Raw genomic sequence first — 23,364 nt, forward strand, 5'->3', positions numbered from 1 at the left:
AGGAGATCCAACCAGCCCATCCTAAAGGAGACCAGTCCTGGGTGTTCATTGGAAGGACTGATGCTGAAGCTGAAATTCCAATACTTTGGCCCCCTCATGAGAAGAGTTGACTCATTGGAAGAGACCCTGATGCTGGGAGGGATTAGGGGCAGGAGGGGAAGGAGATGACAGACGATAAGATGGCTGGATGGCATCACCGACTCGATGGACATGAGTTTGGGTAAACTCCAGGAGTTGGTGATGGACAGGAAGGCAATTCATGGAGTCACAAATAGTCAGACACGACTGAGGGACTGAACTGAACTGAACTGAACCGAACTGAACCTGAGCTTGAGACTCTGGAATCAGACAAAATCAAAGAAAAAAATTTGAGATCAGAAAGATAGAATATTCCATAGTTTCATCATCCTCCATTTCTTATTCTCATGTCTTTGAAACCTTTCTAGTCAAGACCTTGGCTTACTTACTTTTATATGTAGCCTAACACAATTATTTAAATAATCTATACTTTAAAATATTTTCATCGCTTATTTTGAGTAACAGGTACTTCAATTACCCATTTTAATTTTAAATGAGATCAGTGTTCTGAGAGTATGGTAGGAGTATGGTCTGTCTTTTGTCTTCATACTGTTTCCTTGCCACTTTTTGTTGTTGTTATTGGTATATTGGCAGCAACAAACTATATAATACAATTATAAAAAATATATTCAGGTTATCTGAATTAATGGAAAATTTCCTCTCTCAAAATTTTACTTTATAAAACTAAACCATAAAGTAGAATAAGTGTAAATTCCATTTAACACATTTGCAGAAACTATCAGTATAGGTCCATGGAGCTACTGGTATAGATCCAATATAATCCACTTGCTAGATACGGGAGAACTCTTGACTGGAGAATTATTCCTCAAGCCATTTTCAGTTAGCTCTCTTCTGTCTAAAATGTGTATTGTTTCTTCTCCTTATAGCAGTTTCATAACATGCAAGATAATGCATATTCTCTTTGTCCACCAGTACATGGTGTGAGTACCTCTATTTCTGAATATTTCATATACTTAGGGAGAAAGCTGTGGAGGTCTGACAAAGTCATTTGCCTTAGCACTGTAATCCCCTTCAAAGCTGGCAACTGATTTTTGTTTGTGATTGTTTGTCTGCCACATAGACAATCACACACACAGTTATCTACATGAACCACTTTGATTTTTTTCTGTAGATTCCCATAGATGTTTCCATAACTGAGAATCCCATAGGATGATGCTTTTATTGTCTAGACATCTAGGATTCTGCTTGCCTCTCCATATTGCAAGGGCATGAGCTACTGCCCAACAGTCTGTAAATATTCAAAAAGTGCCCTAAGCAACCCAAGCCTAATTTCTCTTCTACTACGAAACAAACAGCTCTCAGCTCTGACCTTCTGTCACTAAGATTTTACCATCTGCAGGGTATATTGCAGATGATTTCCAACCAACAATGAAATCCTCAATTGGGAACCTGGAAGTCTATTTTGCTCCAGTTGGGGAGAATCACATTGTTTATCTCAAGTAGCAATGAGGGCAGAAAAGTCCTTGGAGTGTTCTATATTCAGTTCTATGGGCATGAATTAATCTCCTCATGAGCAAGGTGGATTCCTTGGAATGTTTCCTGGTTAGAATGCTCAGAAATATATGATTTCCATCTTATGAGTAATCTTTGGTGGGCTTCTTCTATATTTGAATATATGTCTCATATCACCCCAGCCATGATCATCATTTCTCGCTTCTGAATTATCTGATGTCCTTTTATGGTTAAGGCAGTTTATGAAAACATCTCATAGAAAGGTAGTAAGTGTCTATTTAATGGGCTGTGAAAAGCAGCTGCACACAATGCCTCTGAGTAGAGAACTTCTGGGAATTTCACAGACTGGACTGACACTTGAATTTTAGTTGGATTTATCAGTTAGTCTCTATTTGTATATGAGTGACTATAGTCCTTAACTCTTCCTGTACTTCTTTCTCAGAGGATACAACTCATGATATCATCAATGTTGTGCATTAAAATATTTTAAATGGTTACCAAATCCAAATCCTGTCTCACTAAGCTACAGCAATTCAAATATCCCTGTAGCAAAAATAATAATTATATATCAAATTGTAATCTAGAACAATGTCACACAGAGTTGCAAGATAAAATACATTATTTGTACCATGCAATCTCTAGGACATATTTATACTACAAAAGTTTTTTTTTTTTTTTTTTTATCTTTATTTCACATTTAACTGGCTTCTATCTTTTATCTGCTCAATCTGGCAATCTGACTTTTGTGCCTGGATGGACTCCAAATTTGTATGGAGATAAATGCATTAGGCTTGTGACCTGCTGTCCACCATGACTTGTTTTACTTCCTATGGCGCCTACTGTATATCAAGTACAACTGAATCGATCTAAGAAATCAAATTGTTTAATTCTGTTCATGTATTGTCAACCTTCTGGAGGCATCTGTTTTGCATACTGGCCATATAAGATTGATAAAAGGGCTTTACAGGGAATTAAACATTTCCCTTCAATCATTCCCTTAATCATAATAGTGATCTCTCATCAACCTAGTGGAATACTGTGTTGCTTAATATTTAGTACAGAGGAGAAATGGGAGAAAAACAATACTTAGTTTGACCAATTAATGGTTGAAAAACTGAATTGGTCTATGGAAAGGGTAGGGGAAATGCGCCTCATTCACATACAATATCCAACCAAATTATTGACTCTGGTGAAATCTATGCTGCTGCTGCTGCTGCTGTTGCTAAGTCGCTTCAGTCATATCTGACTCTGTGCGACCCCATAGACCACAGCCCACCAGGCTGCCCTGTCCCTGGGATTCTCCAGGCAAGAACACTGGAGTGGGTTGCCATTTCCTTCTCCAGGTAAAGTCTATGACTACAGACTAAACTTTCCAATACAACTTTACAATTTGTTTTTCAAGTTTCAATTTAATTTCTTCTACCACACATCTTTGTATACTACCAATGTAGCCTTCAGATCTATCAGAGTGCTGTTTGTATGTGGTAAAGGGATTATATTGAACTACTGTATCTAGAAAATCTAAAATGTGTTTCAGACTATCCTCTGAACATGTCACTCAATTCTTTGCATACATCTTAAGGTGCCCATTCAGGGGTTAGACAGGAAAATCTAGGCTTTTTATTTTCACTTCACTTTATAGTATAAATTTACAACCCTTCTCTCCTACTCCCTGTTCATTTAACTTGTTTCATTCTAAAGCATGATCGTCTTTACTACATTTAAATTTATTTAAGCTAGGAATAAAGAGAGAATATTAGATGTGGCAACAATGCAAGAGATGCCTGGAGCAGTTCTCTCACTTCTACATCCCACCCTATGTTGATAATGAGCAACTGACTCCTTAATGGGAATCCTGTCAAATTTCTCTGTTTTTTTAATCACATTTTTAAAAAGAATTGAACACCTAAACAAGTCCACCCAGTTCTGTCAGGTATCTCAACATTTTCTTCTTTTATCTTTTCTGCTTCTTGCCTTTATATAGCTTCTTTTGAATTGCTGGCATATTCTTCCTGTAGACAGTACAACAGTGAGTTACTGCCTCTTATATATTCACTAGACTTGAAATACAAGATTACAGAAGGCACAGACAATTGGGGGATCATTTGTCATACTATAATATAAGTCATAGTCCCCGTAATTAAATGTGTCATATAAAGCCAGTTTAGACTTGGCCTCATTTATAACATCTATATTACCTCAAAAGGAATGTAGGCACTTACCCCTATCAGAGTAGATCTGCCAAAATACCTAATTCACCAGCTGCAACAAATTAATAAATAGCCACTACCCAGAAATGTCTGCTTATACAAGTTTACTTATTTATCAACTTAAGGACCTTCTTCCACTTAATATTTTTTCTGGAAACAGAGATACTCTACCCTCCCTCATAGCTAATTCTAAGCATTTATGCATCTATGCAATGATTTGCCAGGTCTCTGCTATTAAAAAAAAAAAAAAAAAAAACTAATTTTTTAACAGAATAGCTTGGGAATTCATGGTCACCTGACCATGACTGCCGGGGACCAGCCCCAGCTGATCCAGGGTATTCGAAGGAGAGACGGCCTAGGCAACTATTTATATGCTAATTAGAGATATAAAGAATAATAGAATGAGGATAGCTCAGTAGGAAAATTCAGTGGAGAAAAAAGGCTGAGTAGCTTGGTTTACACGGGAGACCAATAAAACTTCAAGACAAGAAGTTTGCACCACTTACGTAGGCTGCAGGCGCCCTCTCGAATAGCGGAAGGTGCCTCACCCTAGACACCTTCTCGAGTGGGTCTTAGAAGCCCAGGCATAATTAGTAAGCGTGGTGGGTTCCGCGCTCCAGATGGAGATTCAGCTGGAAGTTAAAGGGAAGAATGACATGGGGAGACCAAGCGTTGGTGAGCAAGGCCTGTAGCTTTATTTTCAACAGGGGCTTTTATACCCTAAGTTACAAATAGAGGATAATAGGGGATGCAAACTCAGCAGTCTTTGATTCTTATCAAAAACCAGGGTTTCTTTCCTGCAAATACAAATGGTTTAGGTGATTTACATCATCTTCTGGCCAGAAGGCCTACTAACATTTTATGACTCTTGACAAGGACTTATCAATAAAGACTTATTTTCTCTAAGAGTAATTATTTTAAGGTTTGGCGCCATCTTCCAAAGATAAAATTGCATTCCTATAGGGCGGATGTGTAATGGGTTTACAACAAAGGAAAGAATTTATTACCTTAAGGGTCTAAAGTTACTAACACCAAGGCCACTACTTATTTTTTCTATATACCAACTATTAATTAATACATATTCAAGGATACAATTTAGGGGATGTGAAAACTTGGCAACAAACATTGACTCATCAATGAAATCCTTTACTAGTCTTATTCTGACAGTTTCTAACTCTCTGAGAGGCTCTAAGCTATTTGAATATCTTAAGCTTCCCGTGCCTCTCGAGGCTGGGAGACTGTAAACAATCGTATGCATAGCTGTAGGAGTCCGGGTAAACTTGTCAGGTGAGTTAGAGAGCCATCTGAGGGGTTTGGATTTAAACACTCCTAATTGCCCAGGAACTTTATTAATTGGAGCTGTAAGTTAACTCTTTGACAGAGAGAGCGAGATGGTGGTAGGGGACAGCCCCCAGTAAAGTCAGAGGTGAGAGCACAAAGCAATAAAGTAGGCAGACTCTGGTTTTTTTGGGGGGTAGATGCTCGAGAATATCTGGGCGGACTCCTGAGGCTCGATCCCGCCTTTGCATATGCCGAGCCTCCTTCCTCATGACCTTTGTCACGAGTGGAATGCCTCACCGGCTCCCGGCACATGACCTTTCATTCTTATATACTATCCTATTTAATCAGTGGTCTTCACTGAGTTAATTTAGTCATAAATGTACCAGCTACCCAGGTGGATGTGGAAGCATAAGAAGCCTTTTCCACTGACTGACAGAGATTTCTAGTGTGATTTATTTTTATTCTATATTAAGAAAGCATCTTTCAGACATATATTTTTTAGCTTAGCCACTAACAACAGGTAGAAAATTGAAATTTTTGCTAATTTCCCTTTTTGCCCAGCAGCACATTCTATGTCCACCAATTTAGCTAGCTCTTTGAATTTAAGCCTAATTTTTAAATCTAATTTTTCTAAATTCTGTTGGTCAGACTATCCCACAAAGCCTGCTTCAAGTCCTTCACACTTCACATCAAAGATAAGTAGACACCATTATGGCATCAAATCCTCATGTGCTTCCATCTCATCCCAATTCTTGACCAATGGTGACTTAGACATTTATGAACTGTACCACTGTGTTAAGGAAAAGATAGCTTGCCACATTTAATTCAAAAGAATCAAAGGTCTTCCCCAGTATCAAACTCACTAAGAACTGAAAGGATCAGACTTAATCACCAGACACTGGCATGTTCTGTAGACTGTTTAGACTCAAAAACAGCTGCCCTAATTCTTTTTTTTTTTTTTTTTGCTGTATTTGGATGTACTCTGGCATTTCAGGCCTTTCAGATCCTGGTTGGGTCTGAAAATTAAACTGACCAGTTTCCTGCGCTGGTCACTTCATAATGTCTTCATATATGTGTGTACCTATATCCAACATATTATGTATACATATATAATAATAAGGCATCCACCCATTTACTTCTTATTCCTTCAAAAAGTGTTTATTGAGCATCTGTTATGCTATTAACAAGGTTTAGAACATGCTACCCTAAAATATGACACCTTGGTATATTAAATATCATAAGCAAAAAGAATTAAAAAGTAAAAAAAAAAAAAAAAGCAGCACAGTAAGGTCACTCTGACCTTCTGCCTTTACCCTTCCCTGAGACAGATCATAAAACTTCAGTGTAAAAGGTACCCTCCCTATACCAAGAGAAGGGAAGTCATAGGGAATTGAAGGCCAAGAAATCTGTACAAACAAAACTTGTTAAACCAACTTTTGTCTTTCTAATTACTTCATCATTTGCTAGCCCTAGCTGATATCCTTTTGCATTGCCAATTTTTCACAAATTGTATTGTTTCCTTGTCTACAAAGATGTGAATGTTTCCTACACTGGTCACTTCATCAGGTCTTCATTCTTTTATGAAGGTTCTTATGTGCATATAACAACTTAATAAAATTTGTATGCTTTTCTCCAATTAATCTTTGCCAACTTAGTTTTCAGAACCAGTCTGTATCCTCAGAAGATGAAGGAAAACTTTTTTCTACCCTGTACTATTATGTGCCAAATTGTTCTAGGCACTGGCATATAGGTTATTTTAGTTAAATATGGGCATATACCTATATCTTAAGGTATAATTAAATTAATTTATAGTCTTTCTATATTTTTATGATTAAATATGCATTAAGACCTATAGTATCATCAACTCTTTAGCAAATTTACAGATGAATATTTCATTGTTTAATTTTAAAAAGTAAGTTTTAAGATCCAGTTTCTCTTTGTGAGGGTAATGTATAAAATGTAGAAAAGATGTATTAAATATTTTCATTCAACCAACAGTTATTAACAGCTTACTGCTTAAGCATCTTCCTACATGCCTAATTCAGGCATCTTACTAGATTCTGGGAGTATAAAAATCAGTAAATTATTGTCTCTAGTCTAAAATATATAACTTTCCCAGAAAGCCGGACTGGGAAACTATACAGTCTAAATGACTAACAGTTTTGTATTAACTATCCATTAATTAATCATGTCCTTTATTCATTTAATTACACATATTGTTGGGAAACTGTTATTTGGGCAAAGCAAGTAAAAAAAGGCTTTTGACAAGAGAATGGAGACAACTAGGGAGAAGACGACTAAAAGAAGCCTGGAAAGTTAGGTTGGGATAAGCTTATGTATGGCATTATTTCTCATGATTTTCCTTTTTTCCTAAGAACGAAAAATCATAAGTTGTAAGGAGGAGATTATTATCATATATGGTGTTGTTCAGTCACTGAGTCATGTGTGACTCTTTGCGACCCTATAGACTGCAGCATGCCAGGCTCCCTAGCCTCCACTGTCTCTCAGAGTTTGTTCAAATTCACGTCCATTGAGTTGGTGTTGCTATCCAACCATCTCATCCTCTAACCCCTTATCCTTTGCCTTCAATGTTTTCCAGCTTAGGGTCTCTTCTAATGAGTCACGTTTCTAATAGTAAGACAGTGTAGAAAAACAATTAGAGATAAAATAACTGGATGCAGCTAGATCTATAATGATTGGCATGGACAAAATTGTTCAAAACTATGCTGATTTAATCTCAAATTCTCTACCATAAGTCTCAAATGAGCCTTTGATGCTTTCTGGCATGTACATTACATTTCTCTAGTTACCTCCTCTTCCATTCTTCTAGATGAATCTTTAAGAGTTCTCCTTTCTTCTCTGCTAACTTATCTCTTAGCTGGTGATCTTGCTTCTTATTCCATTTTCTAGCAGAAGAGAACTTGCTCAAATTCCATTACCATATGACTTGCTCTCCAGCACATATAGTTGTATCAGCCACCTTCTCTCTTTATATTAAAGATGAATAGTTTGTGCTATAGGCAAAAGAAAACTACTCCACTTGTGCACCAGATTCCATCTGGGGAGCCAATATTGCCTTTCCAAGGACTTTAGTTCACCAGTCATCTTCTCTCTGTCACACATCATTAAATTTTCAACTCTACTGCATCCCGTCAGCTTTCATCCTGTAAGCAAAATTTTATCTCTCTCTTTCAACAACCCTCTTGAGGTTTCATTGTTTTGAAAAATATAATGTTAAAATAATTCCTTGGAAGTTACTGACACTTGCTTTCTCTAATGTCTCTCCTCCTAGTCATTCTTTCCTGTAATAGTAAATAAATTATCTGAGTTCTTTAACAGTTCATTATAGAAATTATCAAAATATAAAAAAATCAGAGTTATAAAAATCATGGGTACTCTTACATAATCACTCAGTTTCACTGATTACTAACTCATAGACCATGTTATTTTTTCTGTACCCCACTCTTTCCTCATTTTGAATCAATCTAAGCAATCTGCAGATATAATTCTTTATTCATAATATTACAAGATATGTCTTCAAAATACAAACACTTTTAAAAAATCCAAAATATTTCAAAGCAAAGTTACTTCTTTAATAATGTTAAAAGGTCAATCAATATTCAATATTTATCAAACTTCTCACAAATATGTTTATTTCCAGTCTGTTTGACTGAGTCAATATCCAAGAAATTAATCACTTTTTGTAACTGATCATAAACTTATTATGTTCACTTTAGCATATAGATTCTGTCACCATCATATTGTTTTTTTTTTTATTTATTTATTTTCAAAATCAAGTTATTTTCCCTACAGTCTGTTTTTTATATATAGCAACCCTATGATGCTGCTCTACACTTAATAGGTTCAGGTTTCTTTTTTTTTTTTTTTTGTGGGACTAGTTTACAGATGGTGTTGTGAGCATCTACTACGAAGTCTATAATCTATGACTAGATTTTTTTGTAATATCAGAAAAGTGATGATAGCTGCTTAGCTAATTAATTCATTAGTCATTTATTCTGTCTTTAATTTCACACCAATTTTGTTTTTGACCCAATAACTACATATAAACCATTCTTATTAAAGTCACAAGATCCCTCCACTATTAAACACAATGCTAAATTTTCTTTCCACAACTTATTTTAACCCACTGGCAACACCTACCATTTATGCACCTTCATCCTTAACAGACTTTATCACTGGCTACCACCTACCATACTAGCCACTCATTCTGCTTTCTCCTGGGGGTTCCCTTTTTTTCCAAATGTTATTGCTGGTATTTCTCAGCCCTTAGATATTTTCTACTTTTTTTTATTAATAATGAGTTTATGGTTTCGATCTCATGCAGTATCCTGGCTTTAAATATCATGTAGTATACACTAACAACTCTAAAATTTGGATATCCAGCATGGGCCTTTCCTCTGAACTTCATTTTTAGCCTCTTCATTTAGATGACAAACATCTCTTACTTAACATATTCAATGATGAATAATGGAATCCAGAATATATGAAGAATTCCTAAATCTCATATAAGACAAGTGACTGTACAAAACAATTCATGCAGATAATTTTTAAAAGATATATAAATGGGCAATAAACACAGGGAAAAATTCCCAAATAACAATTAAAATCACTAGATTCCACTACTTGCTCACTGGAAAATAGATAAATTATAGCAAGTTTGGGGCTTCCCAGGTGGCATTAGTGATAAAGAACCTACCTGTTAAAGCAGGAGTCATAAAAGACATACATTCGATCCCTGTGTCAAGAAGATTCCCTGGAGGAGGGCATGGCAATCCACTCCATTGTTCTTGCCTGGAGAATCCCATGGACAGAAGAACCTGGCAGACCACAGTCCACAGGGTTGCAAAGAGTCAGACACAACTGAAGTGATTTAACATAACACACAACAAATTTTAGCAAGGATTTCAGTAACTAAAACTCTCATCCACTGCTGACAGGGATGCAAAATGGCACAAGAACTTTGGAAAACAATTTCTTCAAAAAGTAAAGCCTATAGCTAATATATGATCCAACCACTCCATTTCCATATATTTATGGGAGAGAGTTGAAAATGTATGTTCACAAAAATATTTATATTTGAATATTCAGAGCAGTTTTATTGATAACCCTAAATTAGAAATAACCCAAATTTCTATCACTTAGTGAATGAATAAGCAAATTAGAGTATATATAAATAAGGAATGACTCAGCAAAAAATAAACTACTGATATATGCAGAAAAAAATCTCAAAATGGCACATGTATACACTCATTGACATGAAATTAAAAAAAAAAAACATTTATAACAGAAAATGAGTCAGTGATCAATAAAGATGATCAAGTGAATATATCTGTGTGTTTATTGGCATTCAAAATGTGAATACCCCACTTCCATCTTCACTGGTTTCTGGTCCAAGTAATCTTTTTCTCTCATCCAGGTTATTGTTTGAGCATCCAAAGTCCCCTGCTTCCTCCAACTTTGCCCCTGAAGTATATTCTAACCACAAAACCAGTGATCCTTTCTGAATGCAAATCAGAACATACTGCATTTTAACTCAGAATCTGCAAATGGCATTCCATTTTACTTAAGAGTACAAACCCCTTAACCAGCTTTCAGTTCAGTTTTTTTCAGTCGCTCAGTCATGTCCCACTCTTTGCGACCCCATGGACTGCAGCACGCCAGGCCTCTCCATCCATCACCAACTCCCAGAGTCCATCCAAACCAATGTGCATTGAGTCAGTGATGTCATCCAACCATCTCAGCCCCTGTCGTCCCCTTCTCCTCCTGCCTTCAATCTTTCCCAGCATCAGAGTCTTTTCCAATGAGTCAGCTCTTCACATCAGATGTTCAGCTTCAACATCAGTGCTTCCAGTGAACACCCGGGACTGATCTCCTTTAGTATGGACTGGTTGGATCTCTTGCAGTACATGGCACTCTCAAGAGTCTTCTCCAACACCACAGTTCAAAAGCATCAATTCTTCAGTGCTCAGCTTTCTTTACAGTCCAACTCTCACATCCATACATGACTTCTAGAAAAACTATAGCCTTGACTAGACGGGCCTTTGTTGGCAAAGTAATGTCTCTGCTTTTTAATATGCTATCTAGGTCGGACATAACTTTCCTTCCAAGGAGTAAGAGTCTTTTAATTTCATGGCTGTGGTCATCATCTGCAGTGATTTGGGAGCCCCAAAAAATAAAGCCAGCCAGTGTTTCCACTGTTTCCCCATCTATTTCCCATGAAGTGATGGGACTGGATGTCATGAACTTAGTTTTCTGAATGTTGAGCCTTAAGCCAACTTTTTCACTCTCCTCTTTCACTTTCATCAAGAGGCACTTTAGTTCTTCTTCACTTTCTGCCATAAGGGTGGTGTCATCTGCATATCCGAGGTTATTGATGTTTTTCCCAGCAATCTTAATTCTAGCTTGTGCTTCCTCCAGCCCAGCATTTCTAATGATGTACTCTGCATATAAGTTAAATAAGTAGGGTGACAATACACAGCCTTGACATACTCCTTTTACTATTTGGAACCAGCCTGTTGTTCCATGTCCATTTTAACTGTTTCTTTCTGACCTGCATACAGATTTCTCAGGAGGCAGGTCAGGTGGTTTGGCATTCCCATCTCTTTCAGAATTCTTCACAGTTGTGATCCAAACGGTTAAAGGCTTTGGCATAGTCAATGAAGCAGAAATAGATGTTGTTCTGGAAATCTCTTGCTTTTTCAATGATCCAGCAGATGTTGGCAATTTGATCTCTGGTTCCTCTGCCTTTTCTAAAACCAGCTTGAACATGTGGAAGTTCACGGTTCACATATTGCTAAAGCCTGGCTTGGGGAATTTTGAGCATTACTTAGCTAGCATGTGAGATGAGTGAAATCATGTGGTAGTTTGAGCATTCTTTAGCATTGCCTTTCTTTGGGATTGGAATGAAAACTGACGTTTTCCAGTCCTGCAGCCACTGCTGAGCTTTCCAAATTTGCTGGCATATTGAGTGCAGCACTTTCAGAGCATCATATGTTAGGATTTGAAATAGCTCTGCTGGAATTCCATCACCTCCATTAGCCTTGTTCATAGTGATGCATCATAAGGCCCACTTGACTTCAAATTCCAGGATGTCTGGCTCTAGGTGAATGATCACACCATCGTAATTGTCTGGGTCCTGAAGATCTCTTTTATGCAGTTCTTCTGTGTATTCTTGCCAACTCTTCTTAATATCTTCTGCTTCTGTTAAGGTCATACCATTTCTGTCCTTTATTGAGCCCATCTTTGCATGAAATATTACCTTGGTATCTCTAATTTTCTTGAAGAGATCTCTAGTCTTGCCCATTCTATTATTTCCCTCTATTTCTTTGCACTGATCACTGAGGAAGACTTTCTTATCTCTCCCTGCTGTTCTTAGGAACTCTGCATTCAAATTGGTATGTCTTTCCTTTTCTCCTTTGCCTTTCACTTCTCTTCTTTTCACAGCTATTTGTAACCACCTTTATTTGTTCTTATTTCCTAATATTAATATATTTCCTTTTTCTCAATTAGCTCTTGACACATTGGCTTCTTCTCTCTTTATTCCAAATACCAGGTATGCTATGATTTACCAAGTTTCTCTCTCACCCTAGAGTATGTCCCTGAGATATGACTACTCCTGGAGCTTCATTCAGTGCTTTGTTCAAATTACTCAATTTCAGAGATGCGCACCAAACAACTTCATCTAAAATGCCAAACCAAGAATCCACAATCACCACTTTACATCACGTGTACTCTTTCTTATTTCCTCCATAGAACATATCAACTTCTAACATGTTTATAGTTAGTGTATTATGTTTGCTTTTTATAAACCTCCTTTTTAATGCAAGCTTCTTGAGGACATTTATTCTATTTATTCTATAAGTTCATAACCTACAATAGTACCTAAAAGATAAAACCCAATCATAGAACATCTTTAAATGTATTAAAGAAAGCAAGCTAGTGCAGATTATACACCAAACAATAATTTCATATCTATAAAATATTTACAGTAGGATACAAATATTATGGAATCATGTTTACTTTTGAAATAAGGATTATGGGTATACATGTATAGTTTATAATGATGATTTTATAATATCTGTAGAAATTCTATATTCTCTTAGGAACAGAATAAGTAATTCAAAATGTAAAAATACAAAATCCAAATATCATCCAAAACCCCAAAGCTCCATTTTTTCTAAAATAATGTTGATAGAGAAATTTTACCTAATGTTTCCCCTTCAGGGTGACTTACTTCTTAATTCAGATTGAAGAATTCTTCCTTTGTGTTAGAATCTAAATAACTGAAACAAGTTACATTTCAATGATAATTGTTTTAATGTTTCCTTGTATATCTGTGCCCTTTCTTCCTCTGATTACTTCATTTTGTATTCTCTGAACACTTTTTCTACTCCAGATCTTCAGTTTTTCTACTTCAACAGTAATAATTATTCTTGTGTTAGATAATCTTTTCATTCAGAACTACTGTCCCTCCTTTAAATGTTTTATTTCACTTTTTTTCTTTGCATTCAGTATGATTAGTTCAATTTTTTCTTCATGCCACAGCTCAATTTTTTCAGCTATTTATGTGTACCAATGTTTCTTATTTCTTTATTACATTAAATTGTTTGTTTTTTGTGAATTGCTTTCCTCAACTATAAAACTCAACTTTCATCTACTTGATTTCTTATATGGGTTTTGAACTCTATCATCTCTGTATTTTCATTAAATTTGTATATACTCTTATCTGTACTATCTGCTATACTGCTATATGTACTTATTACCTGGAATTATGTTTCCTTACAGAGTTCTTCATCATGATGCTGGATTCTTTTCTTTCATTGCTCTACAGAAGAATATCCATAATTCCTAGTAATATTTATTATGTTATTCATGCTTAAGTTTTGTTGATGGCTCTGTCCATAACTTCCTCCTTTACTTTGGCTCAGTGTGATTGAAAATTCTTAATTCATATCATTTGATTAAGACAAATTTATTTTACAACACTAAGTTTGATCTTGAAGGCTAAATTGTGTTTTCCATCGATTTTTTCTGGGATACAAAGACTTGAGAGATTGAGGAGAAATGGAACAGTGTCCCTCTGAGTATAGGTTCCTCCATTATGTGCTTTCTTGCATCTTAAGGTCTTCTAGAATCTATTCCAAATAGCCAAAGACATTTTTAATTTTTGAGGATATTAACTGTTTTACCAACATCTACTTATAATTTTATTCTCTCCAGTATGAAATCTGTACTTGAGGATATTCAATATTTTGCCAGCTCAACCTCTGCATTAGGAAAATGTACTATTATAAGGAATATCACCACTTCATGTTGAAACAGAGTTGATTTTTTCAAAGTGCATAATGTGTAATCGAGGTTTATGTCCACTGTTTTTTTACTGTTGGCAGTAAATTTCAGGCCTTTTCTCTATTTGTTGTCTTCTGTTAAATTATGAAGGTATTTTTCTCCAATTGCTGAAAGTTATCTCTCTATAATTACCTCATTTACCTTTAATTTCCTAAACTATATCATCTAGGTATTAGCAATGCTTATCTTTCAGTCTTATTTTGGATACTGCCTAAAGAAGGGAACATGTAGTGCTTGGTATATAGTCTTGTACAAAGTTGGTGACACAGTCAAGTTAAACTACTGTTATTATTCATCTAAAAATAAAGATATTTAAATAACTAAGATTAGAGAAAGATATTTCCAAATGTGTGTGTTTTTTTATTTTTAATAAGGTTCACTTTGGGTATTTTCTTGTAACAAGAAATTAAGTTTATTTTTAGGCCATATATAAAATTATATATATTTTAGAATGGATGTGAAGGAAAACCTTGATTTCTAAATTTAAAATACTATTTTTAAATTCTGGAAATTGTATTCTAATGAAGCAGATGGAAAACCTGTAGGTAAACTTCAACTGTCATTAATTATGTATATCTGTTGGGTTTCAACAGCTGGTATCATTATAAATGTTATTAGCCTTATTAGGCATGTATGTAGGACTTTATTTGCAAGATGCTTTATAGTCTTTAATTAGTGCATAACAGTCTTAGGAAGTGAATGATGGTGGTTATATTAAATTCCAACTAGTGGAACCAAAATTTCAAGTTATCTTGAACTAATTCTGCTGGCATTTTAGATATAGAAGGAATTAAAATTCCTAAGTTAGGAATCATACTGTGTTCTCCTTGAAATGCAGTTTTTATACAAGCATTACAATGCTATTTTTATGGCTCAGTGGTAAATAATCTGCCTACAATGCTGGATATACGGGAGATGCGGGTTCTATCCTGGGGTTGGGAAGATTCACTGGAGAATGAAATAGCAACCCACTCCAGTGTTCTTGCCCGGGAAAACCTCATGGAGAGAGAAGCCCTGTGGGCTTCAGTCCATGGGGTCAAAAAGAGTCGGATATCATTGAGAATGCACACACACACGGACACACACACACACACACACTTATTTTTAATTTCACTTTTTTGTGTTTCTGGCATGAGACCGTTCCCTTCATTCAGTAGTTTGGAATAAAATCTTTTTTGGGTGAAAGGGTGCTTGCTTTATTTTTTTTCCCTTACGGAAAAAAGTTCATGTAGGATTTCTGAGGTATATAATATACATAATTTATTATAATAATTTTATTTTTAAAATGGGACAAAGGCAAAAAACATAGTTATATATATCATTAAGTATTTTGGTGCAACTTCCAAAATATTTGTTTTACTTAAAGCATCAAAACTCCATCAAAAAATTTGATCACAACTATATGTATTAATAAGAATCTAAAATTCAAGATTTCCAAATGTGTTTATCATAAAAGCTCAGAACTCCTGATGCCTAGATTAGTGGAAGTCAGTATTGGCTGATTGATTAATACCCAGTCAAAACTGACTGGACATTAATCTAGGCATCAGGATGTCTGGTCTCAAAAATATAAAGCTAACAGTGTCGAATGGATTGTAAAGATGATGACTTTTGCTCTCTTTAAAATAGGGAAGAGCCAAGGATATATAATTCTCTTTGTATATTTTCATACATATTTAAACACTTAAAATATTTTAAAACTATATTGATGATTACATAACGATTAGATTGTATATGAATAATAGAATGACTTTTATCAGATTAAAGGTGATTACATAATTTATGTTATCTTGACACTATAATTAGATACAATACATTAATTAACTACTTAAAATCAGTATATTTAGACTTTTCATTAAGATGTTAATTAGCTAGTTGTTGTTCAGTTGCTAAGTCATGTCCGACTAATTAGCTAGCTAGTGGTAATTAAATCTATTCTCTATTTTTCTATATTATTTACTCCTTCTCCCTTATTTACTTTTTATGACCACAATCTGTAGAAAATGCACAAGGACAAATGTAAGTTAAAGGTAATAGTGAAGGAAATGTTTGCAAAGTTATTTTTGCATGGTTCTCATTAAAACAAAATGAGAAACATCTCATTTATATATTTATTGAAAGGGTCTTTGGGATGAACTCTAAATTATGATGTGGAATTATTAACTTCAGATAACTTAACTGAAATAAATACTATATTATTATACATAATGCATGCTTTAATTGCATCAGTAAAAGCCTCACCATAGCTATTTATTAAATAGCCATTTATACATTGGTACTATCTAAAATGATATAAGACAGGTTTCAGGAGTGGCACTTGTTCCTTAAGGACATAATATTTGAGATAAATAGAACTTTATTAAAAACACCTAGTATAGATTAAAATAAGCACTTTTCATTGGGAAAAAGCCTAAATGTACTCCATATGGTACTGAAGAACTATATGTGACCTTTCTAGTAACTTGCTATTAAATGCTGTAAATAAACACTAACTCCAGAAAAAGCAAATACTGAAACTGTCAAAAATAAATAAAAGCTGTTTTTTATTTCAAAAAACATATATTTGGAAATTGGATTAAAGCGGAGGTATTTAAAACATGATCAATTTAAGAAAACTGTAAAGTTATAGATAAAAAGCATGTTAATAATAAGTAAAATGGAATTCTTAAGCACAAATGAATTATCAACCATCTCTTTAAAGAGAAATTTTATGAAGTAACTCTATCTAATTAATAATCTTATGGATTATACACAACTTTTCCAAGGACATATTAATATGTTAATTTATTTTTAACATAAATAAAAATTACTATCAATCTAAATAACCAATGGGTTGATAGCAGGTGTCAACAAGTTACCTACTGGCAATTGATAATGTTTCTTAGAACAGTGGTTCTCAAACTTTACTGCTTATTAGAATCACTTGCGAGTTTTTACAAATCCATGTCTAAGTTGCATTTTCTGCCTACTAAATCAGCAGTTGTAGGGCTTAAATGGCATCAGTGCTTTTTGTTTGTTTGTTTGCTTTTAATTCTCAGTTTTTCCAATGTATAGCCAAATTAGATAATCAGTTTCTTAGAATAATATCTGCCAAACTTAAAATGCAATTTATAAGCCAAGAATTTCAAGGCTGGGTTCAACATTTTACATCTCTAACAAACTTTTATTTGATGCAGTTGCTGCAGGTCCTTGGACTTCATCTTGATAAGCAAGGTCTCAGAGCATCTTTGTCAGTATATCACTCAATTGCCATGTGAAAGTCTAACACAACATACGTTTTCTGATGGAAAAGTGCTATATTAAATTTCTGACTTATTTCCTCTAAAACTGGTAGTATATTACAGTACTATTAATTATAATTTTATTTAAATATTAAAATATGTTGACCATAAAGCTTAAATTATTTTTAAGACAGGTATTCAGAAACACTTTGTGATGTAGGGAGATCTAGTTTTGGTAGATAGTTCTCTATGTTCAGCTTACTCTAATTACTTAGAATATGTATTATTCTGCAGTATATTCAAAGATTTAGGACTTCAGGAGGATTATAATTTCTTTCAGTCCAGAAATTTAAAATAATTTTATCCAGATTTTTACAAAGTTTTTCCATGTGAGTCTGAGTTTTCAATTAATTATTTTATGTAAATCAATCTAAAAATGGCAGGGTTCAGATTATCTACTTTCATAATATGCATGAAAATAATATAAACATTTATCTGAAAATATAAAAAACCAAATATCATATCCTGTTGGTAATTTAAAGATGGCTTAATGAAGCCTAATATATTTTGACTTAATTATTTAAGACATAAATGAAAAGGAATACAAGCAGTATGTATCCTCTGCCTGTAACACTTCAAACTGTTTTTTTTTTTAGCTGTAGGCTGAGGAGATACTAATAGCATTAATTTGCTTCTTTAACTTTTCTTTCCTCCTATTACAAATATTCAGTATAAAAATCTCATTTACCTTCACTTAATTAAACTGTATTAGTCAAAGCAATATATCTATGCAGCCATTTCTTTTATAGTTATCTTCATATCTGATTAATATAAGTGGATTTTAAAAACGATCCCATAAGTGTATTAAACATAAGGTGAAATTATTTTTTATTTTGAATACTGACGTCTTGGGTTAGAAAAAGATTCCATTGTAATTCCTAAAAATGTTTTTTTAATCATGAAAATTTTGAAGCTACTAGAATGTGTTATACCGAGTTGTCTGCATTTTTTGCTTGTTCAGAATCAATGCCACCATTACCATCACAACAAAAAGTCTAAGTCATCCTTTGTTTGATAGAAAAAAGAATGTTTAAGAAAGCAAGGGCTGTGTTGAATTTTTAATTATTTTTTAATTTAAAAATAGTCTAAAAATTTATGAGCCATGGGAAGTGAGAAATATATCAAATCAATGTGTATTAAAAGCATCTATTCAAAGCACACCTCAAATAATATTCCCTGGAACTGTAAAACTTAAGACACTCATTAAGTGTTAAACTAACTCACACCTCCATGCACTGTTTGAGGTGATTCGATTATTGTCATATTGAAATGACACATGCTAAGCTGGGTACATATGACTTCCTGAGAAACAATGCCAATTAGACAGCTACTCTTATTACCTATCCTAGAGAATGGATTGCTAACAAGGTCTTAAGTCATTTCACCAAGTCATCAAGTTTAAACTTCCTTTATCTTATTTGAAAGGAAGTAGAGAAAGTCATCCAACTCAATATACCAATCTACCCTATTCTATATTGTTGTCATTTCTGAATTCTTAATTTTTTTCTGAAAATACTTTCACAAAGTTTATTTAAGTTTTAAGTAAAATTTATCTTAAACTTTGAGAAATTTAGAAGTAAATCAAAGTGTATACACAAAATGTAATAAATGTAACTGAAAAATTAAACATGAACAATTTATTTTTTGCATATCTAGATATAAACTAGGGTGACATTAAGAGCAAGAAAACACACTGTAAGTCTTAGTAAATTTCAGAGTTGAAAATTATACTTAAATTCATGATTCACATCCTCTTTTCTTTTGAAATAATTTTACATGTACAGAAAAACTATAAAAGTTTTGTACTCTTCACCTCTTTTCCCCTAATATTACATGCTAAATATTTATAATATGATTATTAAAACAAGAGAAATTAATATTAGCATAAAGCTGATAACTAAATTAGATTTTATTTTGATTTCACCTGTTTCTCAACTAATATTTCTTTTCTATTCCAGAGTCCAATTTCAGTTCAGTTCAGTCACTCAGTCATGTCCAACACTTGGCAACCCCATGAACCACAGCACGCCAGGCTTCCTTGTCCATCACCAGCTCCCGGAGTTCACCCAAACCCATGTCCATCGAGTAGATGATGCCATGCAACCATCTCATCCTCTGTCGTCCCCTTCTCCTCCTGCTCTCAATCTTTCCCAGCATCAGGGTCCTTTCAACTGAGTCAGCTCTTCGTATCAGGTGGCCAAAGTATTGGAGTTTCAGCTTCAGCATCAGTCCTAACAATGAAAATTAAGGACAGATTTCCTTTAGGATGGACTGGTTGGATCTCCTTGCAGTCCAAGGGATTCTTAAGAGTCTTTTCCAATACCATAGTTCAAAAGCATCAATTCTTCGGTACTCAGCTTTCTTCATAGTCCAACTCTCACATCCATACATGACCACTGGATAAACATAGCCTTACCTAGATGGACCTTTGTTGACAAAGTAATATCTCTGCTTTTTAATATGTTGTCTAGGTTGGTCATAAATTTCCTTCCAAGGAGTAAGCATCTTAATTTCATGGCTGCAATCACCATCTGCAATGATTTTGTAGCCCAAAAAATAAAGTCAGCCACTGTGTCCACTGTTTCCCCATCTATTTGCCATGAAGTGATGGGACTGGATGCCATGATCTTAGTTTTCTGAGTGTTGAGCTTTAAGCCAACTTTTCCACTCTCCTCTTTCACTTTCATCAAGAGGCTTTTCAGTCCCTCTTCACTTTCTGCCCTAAGGGTGGTGTCATCTGCATATCTGAGGTTATTGATATTTTTCTCAGCAATCTTGATTCCAGCTTGTGTTTCTACCAGCCCAGTGTTTCTCATAATGTACTCTGCATATAAGTTAAATAATAGGGTGACAATATACAGCCTTGACAAACTCCTTTTCCTATTTGGAACCAGTTTGTTGTTCCAATTCCAGTTCTAACTGTTGCTTCCTGAGTCCAATTTAGGCTGCAAAATTACATTTACTTATTTGTTAAAACTGTGAAGAAGGCTGAGCACCGAAGAACTGATGCTTTTGAACTATGGTGTTGGAGAAGACTCTTGAGAGTCCCTTGGACTGCAAGGAGATCCAACCAGTCCATTCTGAAGGAGATCAGCCCTGGGATTTCTTTGGAAGGAATGATGCTAAAGCTGAAACTCCAGTACTTTGGCCACCTCATGCAAGGAGTTGACTCATTGGAAAAGACTCTGATGCTGGGAGGGATTGGGGGCAGGAGGGGAAGGGGACGACAGAGGATGAGATGGCTGGATGGCATCACTGACTCAAAGGACATGAGTCTGAGTGAACACCGGGAGTTGGTGATGGACAGGGAGGCCTGGCGTGCTGAGAATCATGGGGTCGCAAAGAGTTGGACACGACTGAGCGACTGAACTGAACTGAACTGAGCTGAATACACAGATGAAAGAGTTTTAGAATTGTAATTCATACACTTTGCAAAAAAATACTAAGTATTGCTGATAGAATACAGTACTTCTGTACAGTTAATTTTGTCTTTAGTTTTATATTACTCAGACAAAATACTAAGTATTTTCCAAAGTTACTTCAGTTAATTCTTTTCATCCCCATCTTATTCATTGTAAAATAATTATTTTGAAATACACAGTTTTTACCCGTTTTTATTCCACTTTAAGTTCCCTCTGTTTTAACTGAAGTGTGCATCACCGAATACTTAGGTTGAAGCCTAACCCCCAATGTGTCTGTATTTGGAGTATGGCCTTTATGGACATAATGAACGTTAAATGAGATCACCAAGGTTAAGGCCCTAATCCAACAAAAGTAGTGTGCTTATGAGAAGAGGAAGAGATTATCAAAGTGTGTGCACAGCGAAAAAAGCTATATTGAATACAACAGAAAGTGGCTATCTGCAAGTGAAGAAGAGAGAAACCATGAGCAAAGTAGATCTTGAGGTTATAAAGCCTTGGATAGCAAAATAAATGACAGAAATCCTTGGATTTTAAAATATTATGATTAAGTTTATGCCCAACTAGCTAGAAGTGAAAATTCCAGGACTCGAAAATATCACATCACCCTAACTGGTTTTTGAACGGGGGCAAAAAAAAAGAAAGGTTATAAAATTTATGAACTATGGCCTCTGCTGCTACAGGCACAAGAAAACATGACAGTATTCCACTCTGTTTTCCTACAACACAAGTAAGAATAAATATAACAGAGACAGACTGCATAAGAAACTTGCCATCTATAAAAAAGCAAGATATAGACAAAGATAAGAGATAAGAAAAGAAAAAAAGTCAGAACAGAAAAACAGAAAGGTGTAGAAGATGTTAAGCCATCTTTCCCTAAAAGATCAGCCTCTCCTGCCAGGAGAGAGAGAGAGGACAGTCATTGCACATTTCATTTTTACAGAATCAAGAACTTGGGAGTTCATTCCTCATTCCAGAAATGAAGGAGAAGACTCCAGAGCTCCCAAAACCTGAAGAGAAAATAAATGAACTTTAGTGTAGGAGGGCACCCCTATTAGTGACTGCCTGAAGTTTCTCAGATCTGAACCTGTATCAAAGTCCAGCGAGGAAAAATAAACATGCTGACAGAAAAGTGCAAATATATAATATATATATATATATATATATATATATATTATATGTATTATATATATACATATAATATATAAAAGGAGAAGACTCTCTAGGTCACATTCTAAACTGAGGACCCATATGTATTCTAGCTCTCCTAATCCTCAACCAATTCAGTGCACCACCTGCTACTGAAGCTCACAGCCATGGCATAGGCTGCCGAGTTCCAAAGGTGGCCATTCCTCTCAGGAGAACTCCACCAAAGGCAGATATCTCTTCCACCAAAGCATAAAAGGCACAGACTTCCAGTAAATAAAAAATATGTTCATCCACAACCTTATCTGAGTGCAGTTTATTATCTTACCTTCTAGGTCACCATAAAAGGAACCTCCTAAGGGGCAACAAAAAACTAGCAGGTTATCTCCTCAGCAAGTCCAAGGCAAAGGTACTGGCTATGACTGTACCAGCAACTCTGGTGGTACAGTACTCCAGCAACTCTACTGCCAAAAACTTGTTTTTTAATCTCGTACAGTCCAACTGCACATGATAAAGATGGGCTTCTATCTGTCCAGAGGGAAGTTCAGGTAAAATGATAAAACTTAAATGTCCGAAATGACACTAGAAGTAAGAGTGCCCCTCACTACACCTGAACCTACAATACTAGAATCATTTAAACCCACAAAAGAAGAAAGTGGCAAAATGCGAGCAGCAGATTCGGTACAGCAAGGATATCAATATGGCAAACAAAATCAGCAGTCTTTATATGACTTGCTCCATCTCTCCTGAACAACTTTCTACTCAAGAGGTCTCATCAGAATTATTATAATGAAGTAGGCAGAGAGTTCCAGAAAAACATCTATTGCTGCTTTATTGACTATGCCAAAGCCTTTGACTGTGTGGATCACAATGAACTGTGGAAAATTCTGAAAGATATGGGAATACCAGACCACCTGATCTGCCTCTTGAGAAACCTGTATGCTGGTCAGGAAGCAACAGTTAGAACTGAACATGGAACAACAGACTGCTTCCAAATAGGAAAAGGTGTACATCAAGGCTGTGTATTGTCACCCTGCTTATTTAACTTATATGCAGAGTACATCATGAGAAATGCTGGGCTGGAGGAAGCACAAGCTGGAATCAAGA

This window comes from Bos taurus, chromosome 1, assembly GCF_002263795.3.
Source record: "Bos taurus isolate L1 Dominette 01449 registration number 42190680 breed Hereford chromosome 1, ARS-UCD2.0, whole genome shotgun sequence".
In the NCBI taxonomy this organism is placed as follows: domain Eukaryota; kingdom Metazoa; phylum Chordata; class Mammalia; order Artiodactyla; family Bovidae; genus Bos; species Bos taurus.